Genomic DNA, 21,912 nt, shown 5'->3' with positions numbered 1-21,912 from the left:
CGCAACTCCCCGTCGCAAGGAACAAGGGTTGTGTTGAGTTTTATTAATTTCCGCTTTTGTAACAGCAACTTAACACATGAAAGGAAGACCCACTGGATATACATAGATCGATGTGTTGTCCAGTCCCAACACTCCTGGATTTCCTGTACCACGCCAGTATTAGCTTCTTTCTGCAAAGACCACGCAATAAAAATCGCGGCATCAGATTGCAGCTTACACGTAGGTCAGCCAGTCAAGAGCGTGGTTTGTAAAACAAGGAGCCACGTTTTACTGGCAGACTTTTACCCTTCGTTACTTCCGGAATGCAACTCACGGGCTCATTAATTTCGCCGGCGTGTGTAGTTGCTTCAGTGGAGATTTACGCTCTAGGTTAGCAGGCGGGCATTATTAGGTTCGTAGAAAATTCATTTATACAACCCAGCTGAAGAAGATGAAGAGGGTTTTCTGTGAAGCAAGTGCCGCCTCCGTTGAAAAAGAGAGGCAGTAAATTCAGCTCGCTTCTGAAAGTCCCCAGTTTCGTTCTTTCTTGTTAATCGAGTTTGCAAAACGTTCCCTGGAAGGGCTCTTCTTTGTGCGTTGCGCGGGGACTCAGGCTGAAATATGCCGCGTCCAAGATGGTATGTGGCAAAGTGATATAATGAGCGCTTTCACACAGTAGCTTCCTTGTACTGTGTTGGGAAGACGGTCAGTTACAACTTACAACGAGCGATGGTGTGTGATTTCGGAAGAAGGCAACCGCTGACATGTGAGGGAGGAGGAATGATACAACGAAAACGAGACAGACAACTCGTGTCGGCGCAGAAACTAATTTGTATCTGTGTTTTTTAAGTGTAATTATTAATTTAAGTGTAAATTTTTAATTTTTAATATTTAAAAATTTAAGTGTATAATATTAAGTGTAATTCGGCTGGCATATTTATGTCCTGAAGCGCGTGTGGACCAGTCTCAGCAGAGCACAGCCATATTCTAAGACGTAGAGAGTTCGAAAGGAACATAAGTACAGTTGTGAACCCTTGCACCGACATCTTTCTGGCGCAACTGCAGGCAAGCTGGTGGATGATAAGCAACACAACGAAAGAAGTGTTAACGCTAAAAAAGATAGAAAGCAAGCGAGCTGGTGGCAGATGTCCATAACGAAAACCCGAGACTAGGGGGAAATAAATAAAAGTGTGGCGAAACACGTAAACACTGTTGTGCTGTCTCCGTGTGTTTGCCCACATTCGGGTCTTTCCTGTGGTGTTCTCGCGCAGCTTTCTCTGTTAATCCACCTGCGTTATACCATCCCTTCCACAGAACAGCTGTTGACACTACCAGGACGACAACATGCAAGCTGGGTCATTGCACTTTTCCAGGAGTAAACACGCCGTATCAGCTTGATAAAATAAGCCTTAGAAACAAACAGGGAACTCATGCTCATCAGGTCACCAACCGGGAACGAATTCAATTGATTTTCGAGTGTGCTTCGGAATAAGGAATACACAGACGAAATTACAACGCCCCAGTTCTATACCCTTGCGCTGCTACTTATCCAGTTAAATACAGTGCGCCTCTGTGAATTCTGCAAAGCATACGAATGTGAGTCATCCCCATTGAACACTGTGAAAGCAAACGTACCAATACGAGAGAAATGTACGAAACGAAAACAAACGTGCTCGCTGACTGTCGGCATTGTCCTGCAGGCATTTTGCGCAACATTTCTCTCGACACTCCAGCCTCGATGCACATCACGTTTCCGTCGTACGATTTTCCAATTGTGCAGCTCTTACAACTGCAGTGATCCCGTCTTAGGAGCTAAAAAGTAGGAATTCCCGATTTCGGCTCCGGCACACCAGACTTTTCTCCCAAAGCAGATGCCGAAGTCTGACAGCTGACCTCACACCAACAACGGCAGGACCGGCATGGGAATCTCTTTGGATGCATGACAGCATTTTCGCGGCATCGCGTCAAGCATTCTGTTGGAAGAAAATGCACATATGGAAGTACAGCTACGCCGCGTTTAGGCTTCCAAGTACTACTGAATTTAGTAAAGAATTCCTATGGACTGCTTTTGATGGCTTTTGCCCTAATATTCAGTTCAGATAGATTTTCCTTTTTGCTTACACTTGCGAGCATCTGAGATAGAATTGTCCTCGATAGCCCACAATACTGTCAAAAACGACGAGGAAAAAAAAGACAGAAATAAAGCACCCGATCAGGACACCCCTATATTTTTTTGTCGTGTTAGCTCCGCGAAGCAACTGTGGCTACGAGGGGTGTACAAACATGGACACCCCTATACTCGTCTCGGACACACAAACGAGAAAAAAAAAAGAGCATTAACAATGTTGAACTAAGGGAACCTCCTTGCTGCTTCTTGGTAGGCTCTACGAGACTGCTGGATAAGTGAGATGATGCAGTTGGTTCCATATACAATTAAAAATAGGCAAAGTCAAAGATGAACGTAAAAAGACAAAGCATAAGTTGAACGCCAATTACGGAGCATGCAATCAACTCTCATATGGTGCACCGTGCATGTAGCTTCCCCGCACAACGCGTATTTGTTTTGTTGGCCACTGATAGCTGGCAGCCCAGATTCGGAAAACGGGTCCTGTGTATATCGTTTGGTGCCCCAGTTTCGGAGAGATCGTTTTTCTAGGGTGGAGAGCCCTAAAGAGGCATTTCGACTCGTTCGCACTAAAACACTGCACTCACTCTTGGGTAGTAAGGAAGGAGACGGCTGAAGGACGGTAAAACTAACATCTCAGGAAACCATTTCGCTTTCCGGGCATGCATGCTTCATCATCTTTACTTCGTAGTCAACAAAAGAAAATGCAGCGCCAGAAATTTATATAAAAAGAAATTTGGTGATCGGGTTTTGATGCGCTGCTCTCGGAAACGGCCCCGATTGCTATTACACTTTCCTTATTGTAGAAGTTGGGGCTCAAGGACGAACCATCTTTTCGAAGCGCGCTTCCATATCTACTACAGCTTCTTGCATCTCTTAAATACAATCTATATGCCATAGAAGTAGCATGTATTCAATTGGCTACGCACGGTGCTCTATACCTAAGATATTGCTCTCAAGACTGGACACAATGATAACAAAGGGATAAAAACAAGATCGACCGTGAGAGATCACGACTGGGACGTGCAGGGACATCCATGGGGCTTGGGGTAAGTTGGACAGCTTGGAAGACTGGCTTGGGGTAAGTCGTACAGAGGAGGAAGCTACTGGAAACCATTTCCAAGCAATCAGCATATCGCCTAAGACAAACAGACTGTCCGTTCGACAACGTGATAACACTGTCGTGACGTCCAACAACATGTCAACGTACAGGGCAAGACTAACAGTCGACGGTTTATCGTTTCGGTCAGTGACAGTGGTAGTGACAAGGTTACTCGTAAAATGTCCAACCGACGAAGAGCAGATGTAGCTGTAGCAATGCGAGCATGTTCCGCATAACTCTTCCCACTGTGATGCATCGTTATTTCAGTTTGTTTTTCTTTATCGAACTTTCTTTTCTGTGCGCCGAAGAAAGATGAATGTTTACCACCTTACTTCACTGTGTCAACATGCCCCGTCAAGCTATCTAAAGTGCTGTCGGGGCGTCACGCACAGCATCGACTGAGTCAATGCAGCAAAAGAACTGTTCCTGGGTGTTCTATCTGGAAGTCGAACGACGGTCGTCGTCAATGTACTGTTCGCCGGTCACACGAGAACAGGCAATAAAGTGATCACCGTCACTCAACGCGCTGCCACAGCTGGCAAACTGTTTGTACCTGACCCACTTCGTACCGCCGCCATTGCTTTACTTTATGCCCATCTCATACATCATACATGCTCATCTACATGTGATGCATATATGCTCATCTCGTATGTCGTACACATCTTCTGCAGCGTTATGTAGGAGATATTCGCGAGCTGGGAACACACATGTACCAATAACCCGGCTCTGACAGATCTTACCGTCAACACATTCTGAACGGATACGCCAGCCATCACAATCCCGTTCCTCTTTCCCTTCTGCAAAAGAAATTCATCTCCCTGACAGCCACAATGGCAATCCTACACTTCGCGCAGATAAAGAAATGTGCAGCACGCGGAATCAAAAGAAAAACCTCGGCTCAGAAACGTGTTTCCCTCGTTATTTCCAACCGCGCCGCAGGGCACTATTGCCCTGGGAGGCCACATTCCGAAACCAACAGGAGCGTTAGCAGTGCCTTATTTACAATCGTATTGCGAGCTAAACTGTAGTTGGTTCAGCACACAAGAAGGAACTCGGCAGCGTTGCAGGTTTTTAGTTTTACGGCTTCAAATTTTAACGCAACGACGTGGTACTGCGCAATCTAGCACAACCGAAATTTGTGAGTTTTTACGGAGCGGGTATATTTTTTCATCGTGTTTCGCGTCTGTTAATAATAATAATAATAATTGGGGGTTTACGTCGCGAGACAACTGAGATCATGAGCGACGCCACAGCGGTCGGTCTGTGGATTGCTTTTGCCCACATGAGGGTTCTTTAACATGCGATGGAAGCTCACCACACGGCACCCCGTATTTAACGTCCCTCGCGGAAGATGGTGTGTCTAAGCAACTTGTACCCTGCCACCAAGTTGCTGGCGTCCTCGGCCGGGTTCGAACCCGCGATCTCGGGATCAGAAGGCGAACACTGTATACACGTGATATTCGTCAAACAATGCACAACTAAAGCAATTGGTTTCAGAATGAAGTCACCCAGAGCACATGAACGCCGCGGCGTTATTGCCTGAAACTGTGCGCCCAAGTAGGGCCGCTACCTTTTCGCTCGGAGAACAGCGGACTCTTCCTTTCTAGTCCACGGTGCAGCAGCACTCTCCAAAGAGCGCTGACCGTTCGTGGGCACTAGACGCAAGCTCGGCTGATCTCCCCTGTTGGATTCGGCCACAGCGCAGCCGTTCCTTCAGCCGAATCGATCGCACAGCTCGCGCACATGCACGAGACGCTATCTCGTTTCCAAAAACGGGAGTCTATTCATGTGCAGCTCTTCTTGTTGCTCCGTCTTAGTAATCAGACGGTCCCACTGGGAACAATGGCGGTGTGTGTGTACGAGATGCCGGCTGGGTTAACCGAAAATGCTGTTGCTTAGCTAGTCGGTTGGACACGTGCGGAGTACCTCGGTGCACATAACGTTGTTGCTATTTCAGTGTGCAGGTGTCCAAAGTTACTGGTTTGGAGACGCAGTCCAGCTCAAGGAACAAGAAGATCCGCAACACACAGAAACGAAAAAGACTCGCAAACGAACATCATACCCGGGCAGAGTGTCAGGGGCAATTCTGTACAGAATAACCAAAGAATCACTTTTACAACCTGCTCTGCATCGCCAGTAAGCAAAAATGCCTGGGTGCGTGTAATGGATCAATGAGAGATATTGCAAGGTCAGTCCAGCGTCCCAGCGAGGTACAAAATCCCGTTGAGTAACGGTAAGTAACTGGTGCGTAAGGGCCATGGCGTTTGACAAAGAGCAGCAGAAAAACAGTTGAAAAATAACAAGTCCAACTGTCGCCACAATGAGTCTTACAGAGTCTCAGTCCATCATTAGCGCAACATAGGAAGCGTATGCGTCCGTCCTCTCGCGGTTAAACCCTCTCGGATTGTGACACTATGTCCTAATGTTTGCACGAATATATGGTTATCTGTATTGTGCATTCAAAGTTTTAGAGCACAGGCGATATCAGTTATGCTGTGAGTAAGATGGTGTAATTCCTTCCCGCGCGCTAGTCTCCGAACTTGCGCTAGACTTCATTTGAAAGATGGTAATACCGTAAACAAAATGCAGAGAGCAGCGCGCACATGGATTGGTAATATCATAAACACAGGTCTTCGGATTTCCGAACAATATAAACACATTAACTATACCTTTACCCTGAAATGCCCAAGGAGAAGACGACTGCCAAGCAGAAAAGAATCTCTTTTCCAATTCAGTGTGTTCAATTGTGAAGCTTCACGATAAGGGAAAGAAAGCCCGCTGAGATCCTGTGAGAGAAATCAATATTCATGCAATAAAAGCCCACAATGGTGGCGAGTCCATTGTGGATGCGTTGCTTCCAAAGCTTCCAGAATGGCCGAGGGAGCGGGGGCCCAACAAACGTCCACAGTTCCTTCGCACGTACACACGCTCGCTTAAGGAGGTACACCAACTCATTCTCTAGTCAAATCTGCATACCAGACTCGTGTCTCCATAGCCACGACTTTTTCTGCCATTGAGTTAATGAACAACCCAGAGCTCCATAACCGGCTAGGTCATATTTCACAAAGTAGCAACAGGCCTTAAAAAAAATCGGCCTCCGAACATTTGTCTGCGCACACCGAAAATTACCGTGCGTATCCTAACAGCTTGCAGAATTACCACGACGGGTCACTTAAATCCTGGAGCAATGCAGTTTCGATTTGCTTAGTTTTTATAAAGCAGCTCGTTAATGTCCTAATCATTTTTTTTTCTCAATTGGCACTTGTGGACCAATCTGAATGTCTTCGCTCACAGATTACGAACTTCGAATCTGACCCACAACGGTACAAACTGAATTACATATGCACTGCGTAGGTGCCGGCGTCTCCAGAAGAAACATTACAGAGTTTTAGTGCATCGTACGCTATCGCCTTTGCGTACGTAAGGGATAGCGTGGTGGTTCTGCGCAATGTATGTTTTGCGCGTGCGCAGAACCACCAACGTTATCTCTTACGTATGCAAAGGCGATAACATACGATCAGGGATGGGCATAAATACACTTTTCGGGTATTTAAATATAAATACAAAATACTACATGTTTTCATGTATTTAAATACTGCTTATAAATACTCTATGTTGAAAGTAATTAAATACAAAATATAAATACAATAAGACAGTATTTAAATACTGTAACTACTTCCGTAAATACTTTGAGCCGTCTAGGCACATTATTCTTTTAAATTAGTGCAGGGGTGGAAGTGGTGTCAGGACTTTTGGAGCTACAATTGGAGCAGCAAAAATCTGCTTCTGGAGCAGATATGGAGCAGGAAAAATGACATTTTGGAGCACATATTCCGGAATTTGGAGCAGAAACGTCTGGTACGCAGATTGGTTCCTTGAAGATTGAAGATCCGCACATTGTCATATACTGCCAGATACACCATAAACCATGAGAAGCTAACCATTTCCTTAATGTAAACATAAAAATATCAGTGTACAAAATGTTATAGACTAGCTAGCATGACTAGTTAAAACGTACACAGTCGTGAAAACTAACACATATTTCGTTGACTAGTCTGCATGACTATTTAAAACGTACACACACACTGGTGAAAACTAGTACATATTTTTTTGACCAGCTGGCTTGATTAGTTGACACCTGGTGGAAACTAGTACAGAATGAAACTTTCAGCACTGCCTGAATGCAGTCACAATACACAATCAGACGAACGTTGTACTTTCAGTGTTGCCTGAGGAGTGCCATGTGCAGTGCTTACGTTGGTACAGTTATCCATAGTTTGATGTTCCTCGTGCAGCCCTGAGAGTATAACGTTCGTCTGATCCCCTCCTTTTCTTGTTCCGCGGGTTACTCTCAATCTCTTGAATGCGCTGGAGAAACTCTGGAAATTTTGCGTTTGTGTCCTTCAGAAGAACGCTTGTGCTCTCTACCTTCACCATGTCCTTTGACTTGCCACCTTGGCTGACCAGTGACTGGACATTGAATGGACATTTTGGGCAGCCTCAGCAGTCCGCGTCCTCCGTTCTGTTTCTTCTCGTTACAGGCGCTCTTTCTATGATTTGTAGTAGTTTGGGAAACAACGTACGAAAGTTTCTTCCTTCCGCACTGAATGGGGGAAACATGGTCGGGAAAATCTCCGTTGCGACGTCTCCCCATGTGTAAGGGGCGGAGTTCGCAATCACCTAAAGTACGAAAATAGTGACTTTCCTGTACGTTAGCTCTGGCCTCAAAAGTGTTTAAATCCTTGCTTCGGCACTTGAAGAACGCCACTCTCTGTGTCTGTGATTCTTTGCTTTGTCCGCGTGTTTCTCTGGTGCTGCATGACGCGTGACAGGCGAACCACCAGCGTGCACGATATGCCCACGCTGCATAAAGTGCAGTAAGCATCGGTTTATTTTACACTAGGCTAGCAGCACAACGAAGTGAGGTCACCATTTTAGTCTATCATTTTGAAGATATCATCGTTGAATTTCGTGTTTTTTTTCTGAAATGTACATGGGCCCTCGTAACGTGATTCTGACAAAAAACAAGAAGAAAAAAACAAGTCAGGAGTGACTTTTGCCTATCGTTACTTTTGCTCAGCGTTGCACAGTGTGCCGGCACCACATAAAAGACGACAAAGGCAATAAGAACCGCAAAAGGGGAAGTGCCGCTGCCGCGCACCCCATCAGAGATAAGCCTAACGAGCCTGACCGGCGGCCTAACCGACATGAAAATAAACTAAATTGTCTCGGATTGGCTGACTTTGGATTTTGTTGGATATGAAGAGAGCTTTGTGGACGGGTTGATCGTGGGGCGGATTTGGATATGGATGCTCGTGGCTCCCTTTTGGCAGTGTTACTAGAGTGGTACGGACCTCGGGGGTAGTTTGGCGCAGCTTTGATGTTGCGGCTCAAGTTTGCGCATGAAAAGCAGCGGGGCGCAGAATGGCGCAAATGGCGCAGCACTTCCACCCCTGTTAGTGTATAAATGGAGCCACCTATGGATGCATCTCTGCTGCACACAATGCCCACATATTTCTTTATTTTTCCGTGATGCAGTGTGATGATTTTAGCATCTTGCGTGGACCGACTTTCCATTGAACGGAAACGTCACCTTGAGTCTCAGGAGCAGCGAAGGGGGTGTTAGGACGGTAACGGGAGAAGAACCCACGACGACTCAAAACCAGCTAATGAACCCGTTATCGCTTCATCCACTTTCTGTATGTTGAATAAAGTGTTTATTTGCCGGTTTTGAGTCGTCGTTGTAAGTTCTTGTCCCGTCTGTCTGCCCTGTCCAGTTCCTCCCGCTGCAACGGGGGTGGCGATGCCCTCATTCGCGCATTGTGGTGTTTTCTAGAAGGACGGAAATCCCTGAACACACGGGATGAGTGACCTGTAGCCTGTAACCAAGCTATCCTTCATCGCTGGAGGCTAACGATGTGGAACTCGAGAGAAGCCCACAAATACAGGAGGATGAGATATGTGTATTTAAGTGTATTTTAAATATAAATACGCCTAAAACGGTATTTAAATATAAATATAAATACATTTTTCTTGCCTGTATTTAAATATGTATTTTAAATACATGTATTTATATTTTAAATACTATTTTAAATACAATGTATTTAAATACTGCCCATCCCTGCATACGATGCACTAAAACTCACTATTCACTCGATTGCAGCACGTCAGAGAACTTACAGCAAGGCCAAATTAGTGAGTTTTGGTATAACGTATGGTCTCGCCTTTGCGTACGTAAGGGATGGCGTGGTGGTTCTGCGCATTGCGCAAAGCCCTGCTTGTGCCTTGCGCGTGCTCAGAACCACTAACGTCTATCACTTATGTACGCACGGGCGATACCATACTTACACTAAATTTCACTATCAACCCGAAATGAAACATTGGGTCGTTCATGATCGCAGTACACTAGTTAGGCAAAGGCTTCCAACTCACAAGTCACAATCAATATTGTATTTCGTATCATTTTTATCTTGCGATTTCCTTCCGGATGCTATTGAGACAACTGATACGTTTCCCTTTTGTAATCTTTCTGGACCTTGGATATTCTCATAGATCATTTATCCATGACCATTTATGATTACTGGCGGACTATAGCCACGGCCCTCTGCTTGCTCCTTTGGAGCAATGGAGCCAGCAAAGGGCCGCGCTACAGCGACATACGAATAGATAAATAATAGCCGTGCGTAGAGCGATGGGGGGGGGGGGGGGGGGGGGTCAGCCGCCCCGTGCGAATTCGCCAGAGGGGGCGCCGGACGGCAGGTTCCGGGAGCTAGGTTCCACAACAGTAAAACGAGACTCAAGAGCATTTTGAGCTCCGAACTACATATGAGCTTTTTCTTCTTTTTGATGGAGTACAAATGAACAAATGATAACATAGCCTCCCGCCGACTTTTGTCCGGCAGGAGGGGCGTGTGGTCAGAAGGGTAAAACATTTCACGAAAAAGCGCCGAGAACGCTTTCAGAAAAGAAATATGTAATATCGTCTGGAATTGCTTACGGACAAAAACTTAACAGAAGTCTATTCTTGGCTTCCCCTCGAATATGCGTCAGGCCTTCTGCCATCGACCGAGAGCTCACTCCCGAGTCTGGACTCAGTCTGCGAAACCGGAACAGAATCCCATTGGCCTCATTAAACGGCAGTGAGGAGTCGAATGGAGACTATTACGAAGCCTAACTAAATGCCCTTTCGAAGAATGGTGCTTATGTCCTGCCCACAATGAAACTCTGTGGCACAATATGAATTGCGCAATACGTGTAAAAACTACCCAAGCAGCGCAATGTACTGAAAGTCAAGTGCAATAGGGGTGGCCGGTATGTGTCTTATCAATGTTCTTTAGTTTCAGAATTCTGTTCAAGGCCTTCCACCTACCCGTCTACCCCTATTGCACTCGACTTTCAGTACATTGTGCTGCTTGGGTAGCATTCCCTTCATCATGTGCTGCAGCCCCAGCCGAGTGCTCTGCACCCAGTTCTCAGTAAAATGTTCTCCCAACTCCAAAATTGCTTATCTTTCGACCTTCTGCATGTTGGCCAGAATGCTTTAGTTTTATTATCACGCAAGAAATGATGTAGCCTATACATAGTGAGGCACGCTTACCAACAGGTACGGTTATGTGTACAGGAATAGAAATAGGGAGATGTTGGGCTTCCACGACCGAGGCGCAGGCTACTCCGAATCACTTACAAACGTTAGGTAGATATAGATTATGAAGGAAAAATAAATCAAGAAAGCCTGGAACGTTCAACAGAACGAATACGTATAAAGAAGTATGTGTGTTTGAATGCATGCTTACAGACGATTCCTTCTTAATAGTCGCTCGCGCGGCACCCATCATGCTGCCGAGGTACTCGTTTCGATTAGTTTGTCCTGGAACAGTGCAGGACTACTAAAGTCACATATATTACCTGCGTCTTCAATGTGACCGCATCGTGCGGATCGAGCATCTTGTTCCATCAAATGCACCGTTTGCGTGCGCCAAGACTGACACCGTAAAGTTTATATACGGTAAGAAAATAGCAGACTGGATTGGTTTTCTTCGTTAACTTCATCAGCTGATGCAGCTTTCAAAATTTCGCGTAAGCTCGTTGCATAGGGAACAACAACAATAGATGATGACGATGAGATGGGGTGTTTCACCACGGTGGTGCGGTACCCTACCCTACTGCACGCACGTGGAACATTATATGAAGGTGATGAAGGAAGGATGAAAATACGAGAAAGAATTAAAGCGTCTGGAGCAATCCAGTGGACGACAGGAAGGCAATCCAAACTACATGTGTGTAATTCCTGATTTTCTGAGCTATTTTCGTTCTGGTCCACCACATCTTCACAGGAAGCGCTCACTGCAACTCTATGGTAAACACTAAACAAATGCTCCACCACATGTGCTCCCACGCGCCGAAGCGTCAAAGAGTTTTTTTTTTTTTTTTTATACACTGAAATACAGGGAATGGCATTTGAGAGCCGTTTAGCGAGATTGCAACCTGAAGCCCACATGGCCTCTTCCTAACTATACTCCTTCCTGCTCTTCTTAGCATTATTTGTCGCGCGATATTTGTGGCTCCCCCCAGTCCCTCGCGGTTAGTCGCGCGCTTCGGCGTGTTACATTTACTTGCCGAAAAAGAAAAGTGTCTATCGGAACAACGAATGTCTCTCTTTGTAGAGTGATGCGTGAAGCGCCCATCTCGGAGGTTTTGAGGGAGGTCTCACGCAGACATCCCCCAGGGGGGCTCCAAGGAACTTCCAAAGACGGGTCTCTCATCGAGACTTCCGGAGCACGGACTATCCATCTCGAGGGATTGTCCGTCGTCAAACGGCAGTCTGCGGGAGAACAGGCCTCGCTCTTTTAGGATATGCTTAGATAATAAACTAAACTTAGACTACGCGGGTGTCTGGAGCCTGTCTGCAACAAGAGACACACCACGCACGTGACCGGTTGGGGGAGCACGCAAATGGACAGTTTCAATTTCCCAAACTGCATGGCAAGACTGTACAACGGAAGAGGGTGCAGCCTTGGCAATGGTCTTTGACATTAGTGCCTTGTCTTACGTAACCCAAGATCCCTGTCGTGTGCGATGTGGCGAGGTTCCATGACATGCTCATAAACAAAGGCGATCTCAGTGGCGGCTACCACAAGAGCGACAGCGTTTCAGAGAGTTTCAGTTCACCGTCTTCACCTATTATGGAATTAAGCCATAAACCAATAGCCTCGCAAAATGCCAAGAGGAGCAACTGGTCAATCTCGAGCGGCATTTCTTTTCTTTTCTTTTTTTCTCCCCGACAGAGTATGCGTGTGTCATTGGTCGATCCGGAGCGTATACTCTCGTCTTTCGCTAGTCGTTTCAGATCAACTATAGCTCCACGATGGAGCGTTCTTCCTTATACTCCGCTGAAACAGCTAGAATTCGACCAGAGCTCCAACGAAGTATACTGTCGTAGTCAGAGGATCTGAATCCGCACACAGCAAAAAGAAGAAGAAAAATAAAGATACAGCATATAGAGGGACAGAATCCACCCAGCGAAAAACAATCGCATACCACCAAGAGCCTGGCGGAAGTCGTTACGCGCATCCGGCAAACTCAGCGAGTTGTTCCAACGCTCGCTGTTGCTCGGCCTTGCAAGATGCGGAACTAACGACAGTGCACTGCTGGAGTTCCGCCCTAGTCCGAGGTTTTTCGGCAGGAAGAGCGCTCCGTAGAGGAGCGCGTTGATCTCAAACAACGAGCGAAACACGCACTGCAGCTCCATATCGGCCGTGGCCAATTCGCCATAAGTTAAGCAAGAGTTACAGTTAACTTCTAAAAACAGCAACTGAGTTACAGCTGCTAACTTTTTAAATACTATAACTAGTAACAGCTACAGTTACCACGTTGAGGTAACTTAGTATAACTGGTTGATACGGGGGGGGGGAGGGACAGGTCATCATATTTCACCTACTTCCAGCAACGTTGTGCAGCATTTGTTGTCTTTAGTTCATTACAGCATCCTGATGCACCAACACACAGCCTTTGAGATGTCCCGGTCTACGTAAGATATAGATAAAAAGCAGACTGGTATAGCGTCCATAACATCATTGCAGAAACAGATGAAGCCAATATCGGTTAGGTTCCTGCAGAGCGCAGACAATGTAAATGTCCACGAGGAGCAGAACTACTACGGGAGGATATCGATTTACCAGGCCCGGGCAGACAGACGCCGGCATGCCCCAAATGGGGTTTCCAGTCACCTGATATGACGTCATTAGTATGACTCACGCTCGGACGTTCCTTTATTTATAAGCGGTAATGGTAAAGCAGGGTCACGCTATCCTGCGCCAGTTCTGGGTTGGGCTCATAAAAAGGAACAGGGTTACTGCAAATTCTACTTTCGTTGTACACTTAAAAAACTGATTAATGAAAATAAGCGTCGCATAACGGACAGCCACATTTGCACGGGATACTTTTGTTGAGATGTTAACGGGTTGACTATAGACGAGCAAAAAGTGTTTGAATGGCTCGTGCATGTTGTGCAATTGGCCAAGGTAGGGTGAAATCGATACCACGCAAAAAATGCGAAACAAGAACAATTCACGCCTTCATTTTGGTGTCACTGCGGTAACATCGCCAGTGGCAAAGCTTAAGGTGAGTCCTCACAATGCCGATCGGTATAGCGAGGATGGAGAGTTTTAGGATAGAGCACCGTTGTCAGTCCTCGTAACTTCACCTGAGTTCTTCTCTGTCTCTGGCAATAATTCCATTCCACGGCTTACCCAACAAAGCATTCCATCAATAAAGGGGTCAACGAAAGAAGAGAAGTTCGTTTCCTTTGAGCCGCCATCCCTGAAGTTCACTAAATCATTTGCTAGCAGACTCTCAACTAGGGTTGCCACCAGGCCGGTATTATACCGGCACGGCCGGTTATTTGCCCGCTCTGCCGGTTGCCGGTAGGATGATGATACCGGCAGCCTTTTGCCGGTATTTGTGGCTCAACACCTTTCATAGGGGCTTTTACAGGGTTTTCCTTTCAACATTCCATTACAGCTTGAATAAATCTGGAGCACAGACCCAACTCCGTAGTCACCAGTCGTTTTCTTAGTTATTCATTATTATTATTATCATTGTTGTCTTCAGGGAGTACGCTGGTTCCTTCTTTCTCTCTCTCTGTATACTCTCCACCCCTCACCCACTTCCCCTTTCCCGCGAACATTTCCCCCTTTCCCTCTATTCCACCCCCCTCTCCCTCAGCCGGTATTTTTCAGTACGAAAGGTGGCAACCCTAGTCTCAACGGAGCGCACACGTATGATCCCGAGCTTCCAGGTGATTCTTTCTACATGTACCCGTCAAACGCTCCTTCATTCGATGGAGTTTCTCTTTCTCGGAGGGAAATGCAATGGCAGTATACGACATGCTCTATTGACCCCTGAGACAATTTTATGACTTTGGCGAACGTCACGTCACCCCTACAGTTTAACGGGAAACTGTGCCCAATCGAGGATATCCACACCAGCGGGGCACCACTAACATACATAAGCGTAGAATGAGAATAGACGGAAAAAGTGATATAGCAATGAAGTTCGTACACATCTGAGAGAAATTATGTCCGAAGTATTCGTGTGGTGCAACGGTCGTAAGAAAAAAAAAAAAAATGAAAGAGAGAAATGGAATGCTCGGTTGAAGTTTAGGATGCCTCGGAGGGGTTATACGTGCAAGTCAGCCATGCCCGGGTATAAAAGTTACAGTGTCGCCAAGAGACGGTTCCCATACCCTTGTTCTTTTACGAGCGCGTTTTTATACCTTCTGAAAAGTTTCAAGGAAGCGGTCCATGGACTGGCGACAAGTTTTCCACGTACAGTCACAGCATGCCTCAAGATCTAGCATTGTCCAGCAGCCAGTCAGTGGGAGTATGAGAGTGAATGAGACTCTCGATTAAGAGACGTATACTGGCACGCATAGCGCCCCCCGCCAGTATATTCTCGCTCTCTAGCTTGATGACAACAGAAACGCATTTTGAGTGAATCACATGAAGCAACGAGAACGAAAAAATGCGGTTGGTGACAGCGTCCCCAAAACGCCCAACAAGAAATGAATCTGTGGGAATTGAAACTGATTGGACGTTGCACTTCATTATTTAGATGCCTAACTTAAACTCGTCGCGGAACATGGAACTCATTATTCAATTTCCCCCACATTACCACCAGCAATGGGGTAGATATCGCCCCTGACGATGAAACTCCCCAATCATCATCATCATAAAATAAAGTTGTTGTTATCGTCGTGGAACGCAGAGTGCAAGACACTACACTATGCGGGGCTAGGTAGTGACAAACGTCACCCTTTACCACCCTAAACCAAAGCCAAATGACTGCTATCTTGGTATCCGGATTTCACGTGGAAGTGGGAAGTACGCCTACAAAGTCCTTGTTGTCTGCGTCTTGCATGGAGACTGCACAGGCTGTTTGGGTAAGCCTGCCCTTTGATATAGTACCTACCATCGCCCTCTGGGGGAAAATTTCCAACTACCTTTATCAAACGAACGCAACACGGCCAAAACGCAATAGCAGGGATAGACACACGGATAAACGTCATGCTGCTTTCTCCCGATCCGAGCCAAGAAGACACCCATCTAGTGGTCCCCAAGAATAGTATGTATGTACCCGGTATACAAACAAAATTTACGGTAAACTTTGAGGCAGATGCTGCACTATCTGCACATAAGATATGAGTAAGATGAAGATTAATGCTCAACTTTGCTGTCAGAACCTCAAGCACACCAAACAAGTAAGGTCCGTCAAGCACCCGTTAGTCTTTGGCATCAATTATTCTTACACGCTCTTCTTCGCTCGCAAATATAATTTTCCGCTCAGATTTTCTCCAAAACAGCTAACGCGCACACTCGCATTAGCATCGAAAAATAATGAGACGTTCTATAGGTTTGCGGCGCGTTTTTCGAGGGATTAAAATACGTAAAGTTTACCAACTTGGGCTCTCTTTGTTGGCGTGATAGATTACTCAACGGCCGTAATCCCAGCAGTGCATGTGGTGTCGAGCTCCGGCACTCAATTTCATTCTACACCTTTACGCGGGGAGCATCCTTCTCCCCCCCCCCCCCCCCCCCCCCCCCCCCATCAGTGGGATGCTTTTTGATCGCCGTATGGTGCCGGGTAATCTTGCTTCCACCGCTGTTATCCAAGACTGCGTAGTGCGCGAAGAAATAATTTACGCCCAATCGATAGCGCGTTTTATATATGAGTGTCGCATATACATAAATATAAAGAACCATTAAGATGATGATGTTTTAAAAAGAGACGGCGACGAAATTGGGCTGCCGTCGCGAGCCGGCGTAATGGCGTTTCCGAACGGTTGCAGAAGCGAGTTGGAGCAGAAGAGCGCAGCAAAGTGAGGGAAGACGACTGCGAATAGCATTTAGAGAGACGACGCCGTTTCGGCATAGAAATCGTCGCCAAAGTCAATGCAGACAGCGAATGGGGGATGTGCCCCGCATATGTTTAAGAGCTCTCTAAACAAATGGAGGAAGAATAAAATGGCGATTTAAAAAGCGATTGGGGTAATGGTGGCGCCTCCCTATATGCAGCCTTGGATCACTTTCCCTGTCCCAGTGGTTTCCCGTTTCTTGTCTTTTTTTCTAGAGGGACCAGCACGATTGCACTATATAGCGGCGAATAACATCAAAGCCTCAAGAAGACTGGACTGCCCATGGAGTTCCTGACGACCACGAGCGGCCATTTGAGAGCCAAGTGCACTTTGGTCCGGAAGTATATGCTGCGAGTGGAGAACATTAAGACATGTAGAGAGGGACGGGTTCACGGAATAGGAAATTGGGATGTAGGTATCCAAAGTAGAGAACTAAAACTAGGAAAGCTTAACAAGACGCTCGCATAGAAAAAAAGAGAGAGAGAGAGAGAATTACCGTAAGATGGTTTAAGGGATTCCCTTTCTTTAAGCTGCCGCTAAATGTTTCACGTGTCCACACGTTACATTTAGCTTTACTTTCGGTAAAATCGCCGGTGGAGCCCTGAATCCGTTCGACGACGACTAATAGGACCTGAAATACCTCCGCTGGAAACTAAGAAACTGTTTTTAATGCACGATCAGTCCAGCAGCAGTAATATGTCACAATTTGCTTGGAGTGTAAAACGCGACCTGAATCACGCTCATGCGACAAAAATGACGCAATGTCGTGACACCAACCGATATCCATCCGAAGGCAGACGATGATTTCTGATCCTCCTGAAGGCGTAAGCACGCGTAACCCGCGAGTCGCATTTTACCTTCCCCTGATGGAGTCTATGCTCTCCTTTCCACAAGACGTGACTTGGAATGACTGTGGATGGCCGGGAGTGAACAGAAAAGACAAAAGCAGCAACGCACCTTCTACTATGGCAATGTTCATCCAGTGGCCTTCGCTCTCTCCAGACTGCGCTGACGCGTAACTGATGGAAGGACACGTGCAATGCACTGTAGCGGCGCCCATATTGCTCTAGCGGAGCTTGCAAATGGCTGGGACTTATGTGTCACGCTTTCTTCAACTGTGCACACCACCATCATCGACCATAGGTCGGCGCGATCATGATCGCGGAAGCCTTGCCAGTGCTTCGTGATCGCACTCATGATCGCGATCATCAGGCTTTGATAAGGCATTGCGATCATGATTGCGCCGACCTATGTCATCGACTGCAGATACAACAGTGAGTTTTAGTACATCGTACGCTATCGCCTTTGCGTACTTGCCTTTAATCTTGCATTTTCTTGAGCTCGTCACTACAGTTGAAGAAAGGAAGGAAGGAAGGATATACATGTAGAACATTGTTTGAGTTTGAATGTAACTACAAAAAAAAGCGAAGAAATTGAATTCGTCACGTGACGAATTCTGCTAGTCCCATAAAGAACCCCTATATGGATGAACCCTACAGAAAGGAAAAAGAAAGAGAAAAATAGAAAAACATACGCCTCCAGGGCACATGCGTAGCTGCATCCCCTATAGAAGTGAAAGGAATTGCAAGAAATGCGAGGAAAACGAGGAACTCGACGACAAGTGCCTAGAACGCGGTCCTAAAATACAGATTAGATATCACTGCTCAGTATGAAGTTGACAAGTGCTGATAACGCTGCATCTCTCTTCTTGGGTTCCCGTACACCCATCACCTTGACTGTATCAAAGGTTCTATTGTCCAAGCGGTCTAGAACAGACTTCAATGTAGCTCTTTGGGATGCATATCTTGTGCAGTGCAAGAGGATGTGTTCCGTGTTTTCCACAGATGCACACACTGGACAGTTTGCTGAACTAGCCCCTGCCGACTTTATGGCGAACTGTTGACCATACGGAACGTTAAGGCGAAACCGATGCAAAAGTGTTTGTATAGGTATGGTATGCTGGACGGAACACGGATTTTCAGCTCCGGGTCTATCTGGTGAAGCAAGTATTGACGTTTTTTTCTTTGTTTGTTTGTAAGGAAAAAAAAGGAAATAAATTGAACTCGTCCCCCGAATTAACGTCTGTCGGCTTGTAACCATTGCCTTCTGCATATGTCATCGGTCAGCAATTTAACACAGGACCAGCGGAATGGCCGAGTGGGTTAAGGCGTCCCGCTCGTTGGTGGTAGCCAAGGTCGTGGTAGCCAAGGTCGTGGTGAAGACTGAGAGGTGGTTGGTTCGAATCCTACCACTGACTGTGCTATCTGAGGTTTTCCCTGGATTTTCGGAAGACTTTCCAGACGAATGTCGGCACAGTTCCCCCTGAAGCCGGCACAGGACGCATACTAACCCACCCGTCCCCCACTCCTTCCTGCTATCCTCTCTACATCTGTCCGCCGCTCATACCCACAGTTGATTCGCGGTGCTAGCACGGACTAAAAAAAAACAGGTGTTTCACATCTGACCTGGAATATATCACCAGGTGTTCCCTTGACGATAGGTGCGCTATATCTGCTTTCTCATCTGCAGCTTCATTCCCCCTATGCCAATATGTCCAGGAGTCCACTGAATCAATATGCCGTGGCCAGAATCTACTGCTTTCTTGTATGCGATGAGAACGTCCCGTACTATTGGCGCAATACAACGACTTCCAAAGAACGATGTTATGGCTTGGATAGCGGCCTTTGAATCGCAATACATGACCCATTGCGCATGCAAGCAGCTGGCGTGCGGCTACATACTGCATTGCCAGCTGCATGGCTACCAATTCCGCTGTTGTAGACGATGATCTGTAGGATAGCCTGCCACTCCTTCTCTGCTGTGCTGTGGTACAACAAATGCTGATGCAGACCCAGACGTTGACGTCGACCCATCCGCAAAAATTGCGATCCTACCACGATGGCTCTCCATCACAGACAGACAGTACTGTTTCAGGACTGGAGATGCTAGTGCAGCCTGTTGGTGCCTGCAGTGCAGTGCAGCCTGCCAGGAACAGTCAATGCAATACGATAGACGGAGGATAGACCGCCGTCAGTGTCAACTGTGCCTTTGATAAAGCAGTGCGATATAGAGCGATCTCTTTGATAAAAAGAGAACATTGTAATAGTTCATCATCATCATCTCTCATCTATTTGTACTTTCTGTGTGGTAAGCGGATTGGGGTAGCCAGTTCCACTTCGTCGAAACTCAGATCCCCATTTTTTTCTTTATTACATCACCATCACGGAAACGCAAAGCGGATGATACGTGAACTCAGAAAACAAATGTGCAGCTCTTTTTGGCTGACAGGATCTGCTCGATATTCGCTGTTGTACAGAGTCGGCCCCGAGCTCCGCTTCCAGGTACCTCCGTCGTTTCCTCGACAAGCAGCGTGTCTCCTGCATAGGCTCCGGCTGAATGTCCCGTACAGCGGTCGGTTGCTCTACAAACTGGCCAAGTCACCATCTACAAAGTGCAGTGAGTGCGATGTTGTCGAGGACACAGAGCACATCCTCCTCAGGTACTTCAAGTATGCCGACAGTCGTCGCAGGACACTAGAAGCAAACCTGGCTCGCCTGATGGACGCCCGGCCATTTGAACTTGTAAAGCTCCTGGGTCCTCAGCCATTCAATCATCAAGCGGCTTCATTGAAAGCGCTCAGGACTACGTTTCCTTGAAGAAACGCATCTGATTGACATTTGGTGACACTTTCTGGTGTCTCGTTTGTGACAAGTGTTCCCACTACTTCGGGATGTTTGGCTTCCGCCCCCCAACTACTGGATTTTCTCCCCTTTTTTATTTATTTCAAGTAACTGCGGCTAAGTAGCCTGGGGTAGCCAGTCTGACTTTTTTTTTTTTCTATCACATCACATCACACCATTACGGAATGATATTGCAGGATGCAATGGCGGAACCAGGGGGGGGGGGGCGATCGCCCCTCCCAAAACGCCAGTTTATACATTGGATTTTCTTCTCTCTCCTCCCCCACTAAGGGCTTCGACAAAGAATCCCCCACACACACACCCAGGGTCTGGATGCGCCCCTGGCAGGAACGTAGCTGAGGCCACCAACACTATAGGATACTCGATGCTTATTCAAACACATAGTGAATGGATCGAAGAACACAGTGTAAAACAGCACCAGGACGAATTCGACGACCACACGTTCTTACTTTCGTGGAAGGCTATGTGCTCCATTAGAACTCGCCTTCTGACACGGAACTTCGAAATAGTGCACAGCCGACAAGAACTAGCGTTTACACCAAGACACATATAAATAGTATACATTTTACATCTCGGCATTTCACATTCGCTGCGGTTATGAAGCATCGGAAGCTATCGAATATTTGATCAAATAGAAACGGCTAGCAATTTTACTAAAAGTTTATTAGCAATTCACTTGGAATTTAAAATGCGCATGCACGGCTAAGAATCGGTGCGTACACGACACATGTATGTGAACGCGTCTCAATCGTGCTAGCAATGTTGGCAGGGTTATGATAATGTACTTTCATACTGAACGCTGCAGCCAACTAACAGAATGATAGGTTGCTCAACATAGGAAGATATTTTATTCCGTAAAAGATAGTTAGAAATCGTGTGTTACATGAAGGCAGGTGATATATACTCCTTTTCCTTTCACACTTCCAACAACCGTCAAAAATGCTTTGGCTCTTGTTACGTGCTGTAATGTACAAGTACAAAACAGGCGCCCGGGCAAGACAGCTGAGGACACGACCTCGATGTATTGCTGGCTCGCTCCCGCTGCTGCCATTCAAGCTCACGTTCGAAGTTCGCGACCGGCATTGTTTTCGAGACAACGGTCGTTGTCTCCTATGAAGTCGCTTCATGCTGTTGCTTGCTGCAGTTCATGGCTCCAATTGAATGCAACTAGACATTGTCATCCCATAGTGCTTGAAGGGAAACGTAAACAACGTTTCGTTTTTGAGACTTTGAGCCCGTTCAGAGAATTTATTGTCGACTGATTCAAAGGTGCGGATACCCGACACGAGTAGTTGAGGAGGCTCATCCCTGTTAAAAAAAAATATGAGTGTTCTGCAGCTAAAAATGCGAATGTTCAAGAATGAGTTGTTGTCGTTTATCAGTGACACGCACGTTAATTCGCTGAGCCCCTTGCATGTTACCAGATATTTCTGTCCACCGATATACTGCTTCATAGACATACCTGGGTAGTAATGTCATTACCGTAATGAAATTACGGTAATGAAGTACTTTTTCTGGTAATTTGTAATGTAATTTAATTACATTTGGGCAGTAATTTTAATGACATTACTCATTACTTTTTACAAAATAATCG

General features: G+C 46.4%; 1 protein-coding gene across 4 annotated transcripts in view; it reads right to left on the bottom strand.

Annotated features, from left to right (window-relative positions):
* Nucleotides 1-21,912, bottom strand: part of LOC135377631 (Krueppel-like factor luna) — a 199,729-nt gene that overhangs the window by 25,793 nt on the left and 152,024 nt on the right. The window contains exon 1 of one of the 4 annotated variants that reach the window (XM_064610198.1): nucleotides 17,575-17,663. The exons of the other annotated variants lie outside the window; for them this stretch is intronic. The gene's annotated coding sequence lies outside the window, so the exon portion shown is untranslated. Of the gene's footprint in view, nucleotides 1-17,574; nucleotides 17,664-21,912 lie in introns of those variants that run through there. 4 annotated transcript variants of the gene reach the window in all.

This window comes from Ornithodoros turicata, chromosome 1, assembly GCF_037126465.1.
Source record: "Ornithodoros turicata isolate Travis chromosome 1, ASM3712646v1, whole genome shotgun sequence".
Classification (NCBI taxonomy): Eukaryota; Metazoa; Arthropoda; class Arachnida; order Ixodida; family Argasidae; genus Ornithodoros; species Ornithodoros turicata.
This window is presented reverse-complemented; position numbering and strand designations above follow the sequence as displayed.